This window comes from Tupaia chinensis, unplaced genomic scaffold (assembly GCF_000334495.1).
Source record: "Tupaia chinensis unplaced genomic scaffold, TupChi_1.0 Scaffold000046_3, whole genome shotgun sequence".
NCBI classification, from domain to species: domain Eukaryota; kingdom Metazoa; phylum Chordata; class Mammalia; order Scandentia; family Tupaiidae; genus Tupaia; species Tupaia belangeri.
Window position 1 is genome coordinate 4,638,153 of NW_006159504.1, and position 3,796 is coordinate 4,641,948.

The 3,796-nt window shown below is 43.5% G+C and overlaps 1 pseudogene; it reads left to right on the plus strand.

Moving 5' to 3' along the window:
• Positions 1–255: 255 nt before the first annotated feature.
• Positions 256–3,586, plus strand: LOC106735426 (peptidyl-prolyl cis-trans isomerase A pseudogene; annotated as a pseudogene).
• The last annotated feature ends 210 nt before the right edge of the window (positions 3,587–3,796 follow it).

Below are 3,796 nucleotides of genomic sequence, written 5' to 3' on the forward strand. Positions count from 1 at the left end.
TTCCTCTCTCTCTCTCTGTGTCTCTCTCCAGTGCATGCCCTATAGCAAAACTAAATAATAAAAAAATTAAAAATTATGTGGACATCAAATAACAAAATTAGCTCAATAAAAGCTAATTAAATGACTGAGTCTTAAACTGCTTTAAGAAGTGGAGAAGGAGCACTACAGAGCATCTTGGCTAAATTACATTTTCAATACTAAATAATAAGAAGGGCCTTGCAGATGCCGTCACCCGAGTCTCTCCCTCCCTCAACTATGGCCAATCTCACCGTGTTTTTTGACATCACTGTCAATGGCACATCCTTGGGACACTTCTCCTTCAAGCTTTTTGCAGACAAAGTTGCAAAGACAGCAGAAAACGTTCATGCTTTGAGCACTGGAGAGACAGGAATTGGCGATAAGGTTTCCTGCTTTCACAGAATTATTCCAGGGTCTATGTGCCAGGGTGCTGACTTCATGTGCCATAATGGTCCTGGTGGCAAGTCTGTCTATGAGGACAAATGTGAGGGTGAGAACTTCATTCCGAAACATACAGGCCCTAGCATCCTGGTATTTTGTCCATAGCAAACGGTTCTCAGTTTTTCATCTGCACTGCCAAGGCTGAGTGGTTGGATGGCGTGCATGAGGTCTTTGGCAAGGTGGAAGAGGACATGGATATTGTGGAAGCCATGGGGCACTGTGGGTCCAAGAGTGGCAGGACCAGCAGGAAGATCCCCAGGGCTGACTGTAGACAGCTCTAATGAATTTGCCTTGTGTTTTCTCTCAACCACCAGACCTTTCTTCTGTAGCTCAGGGAGCACCCTCCACCGCATCTCCTCACCATGACCTGTAACCCTTGCTCTTGCTGCAGTGCTTTGCGTTCCATGTTTTCCTTACTCCCCTTCAAATCTAGATACATTGCAAAGTTAAGTTTATGATTATGAAATACAAACTAACAACAACAACAACAAAAACTAAATAAGGAGAGAAGGTCTTCTTGGCATAGAAAAATCTGAAGAGAAAGGGAGAGAGCCCTAGGACAACAGCCAGCAAAAGGAAGTTGATGTAGGACTCTTGCTTGTGTGTCTGGAAAGTTGCATTGTTAGCAGGCGTTGGTTGCCAGAAATAGAAAGCATGATGCTAACTGGCTTAAACAAACTGGTAATATATTGATTTTTGTAAGCAAGTGATGCCAGGTCTGAGTTTAGGAAAGGTTTGATCCAGACCCCGAGGTAGTACAGCTCAGGCTTTCTCTGTGGCTCTCAATGCTGGCTTTCTCCATGTGTGAGCGTGATCCCTGAGGTCACTCCCTTCTGGTAGCAACACAGCTGCAGAGGTTCGAATCTCAAATACGTAGCTCATTATCCAAAGAGAAATTGGTTCTCTTCCGGTAGCTTCTAAAGGAAAAAAGTGCAGCTTATTTTCTAGAAGCCCCCAGTAAACATCCCAGTCTCTTTGATATAATTGAAATATGTGTCCACCCATGACCAATCCCAAAGGGATGGAGAATAGCCACTGGGCTAAGCCAAGTTTCCCTCCTTCAGTGAAGCATGAGGTCAATTCCAAAATGTAAACTTGGGAACTTATGGAAACTGAAGGAGGCAAGGCTGTCAACAAATGTCCAATTCAGTTACTTTATTTTTTTGAGAGAGATTTTTGCTATTTAGCATGTGCACTCACCAGAGAGAGAGAGACAGAGAGACAGGAGATGAGAAATCACCTCCTAGCGGGGATGGCCATGCCATAATCCCTTCTCCATTCTCCTCTCAGGATCTTGGGCATACATGCACATGTGCCTGGCATGAGTTTTATGCCACCGGGTCCAGGACTCAAATCACGATCAACTCCATGGGAGTGCAGTAACATAACCATTATGCCCTCTGCTGGTCCCATCCATTTCAGTTATTAATGTTGTTATTTACTGTATTACAATGTTTATAAACTCTTTGGATAAATAGAGGTGTGTGCACATGTGACCATTACTCTCTCATATAATTTTATTAAAAGTTATGTGGAGGACCAGCAGTTAGCGTAATGGCTATGTCACTAGACTCCCATGTAGTCAGCTGTGGTTCAAGTCCCAGACCTGGTGGTTTAAATTCACGCCGGGCGCATGTGCGTGCATGCCCAAGATCCCGAGAGGAGAATGGAGAAGGGATTGCGGCATGGCCATCCCCTCAGGGGGGGATTTCTAGCTTTCTGTCTCTCTATCTCTCTGTCTTTCTGGCGAGCGCACATGCCCTATAGCAAAAACCTCTCAAAAAAAAAAAAAAGAAAAAAGAAAAGGAAAACAAAAGTTATGGGGACACTCAGCTACTAAGTGGAAGGATAATGTCTTAGTTCAAAGAATTGGATATGGGGACTTAGCAGATGGCATAATGGCTACTTCTCTGGACTCCCATGTAGTTGACCACAGTTCGAGTCCCAGACCCGGTGGCTTAAACTCATGCTGAGTGCGTGTGCATACCTGCCCAAGATCTTGAGAGGAGAATGGAGGAGAAGGGATTGCGGCATGGCCATCCCCACTGGGGGGTGATTTCTCACTTTCTGTCTCTCTGTCTCTGTCTGTCTGTCTGGCGAGCATGCGCACTCTATAGAAAAACCTCTCAAGAAAAAAAAAAGAAAGAAAGAATTGGATATGAGCTAGCTTGAGTATATCGGGAATACACAGAGGCAACACACTCACAGGTGGAGTCTTCTTTGGTTCCTTATTTACACATCATTCTATCAGAGCTACTTAGTATTTACTGTTGCCTGTGAATGGATCACGTATTTAAGAGGTTTAAACTCTACAATGTTATTAATGTATTGTTTTGACATGCTTCATAAATAATTGTGGTACCCTTATAATTTCATGTGAAGAAATCTTGGAAATAAAATCAGCATTTACTTGAAAAAAAAGAAAAAAACAGAGCAGCGCATAAAGAATAAATGCTAGAAAAAATGAGAGCAGATTCGCAGGTAAAGCTTTATCATAAAGAGCTATTGCGATCAGACTTCCCCAGCCACCCCTGTGTGGGCAGAAAACAAACAAACAAACAGACAGACATGTTTGTCCTAGGAACAGCCTGATAGGTAACCCGTGGCAAATATGTTCACTAATTGGGAGGACGAATCCGCACTTCCTCTGAAACCCAGTCCTCCAGCTTACACCTCAGAGATGAACTAAACTGCTACATTCATGATCCCTCCCGTACACTAGAAAATAATTGGTTGTCATTTCAGTCTTTCCCCAGAGCACACCGCACTGGGCGCCCACTGAAAACCTGCCTGGTGCTCCCTGTTTTATTAGTACCACAAGAGGACAGAAGGGAAAGATGTGGGATTCTTGTGAGGAACTTCATCTTTCTTCATTTTTCTTGTAAATATTATTTGTTCAGTACAAATTATGCTGCAGAAATAAATATCTGGCTGCCTGAAGATACCGGTTAGACTTACTATATAGGTGAATGTAAGGAACTACCTGAGGGATATGGAAATAGCTGTTAGAATCTAGGGACAGTATGTGTCTCGCTTTGAAAATGTAGTTCAGACTAGTAAGAGGAAGCAGAGACTGGAGCAGCATGATGGCAAAATGCCAACAGCAAGAGCAGAAGCTTTTGGCTGAAGAGAGGGGAGGTGGCCTTCAGGTAAAGAATTTTCGCATGCCTGGAAGACCCCAATGCACTCACGAGTATTGGATAGCCTTGATGACAACACAACAAACCCACTCAGCCTTTCAACAAGAGAGATCTCATAAGCGATGAGAGTATGACCTAAGAAGCATTTTGAAGCTTTGCTAAGGCTTATTAAGAGACTTCATCCTTGGGCCAGCTGG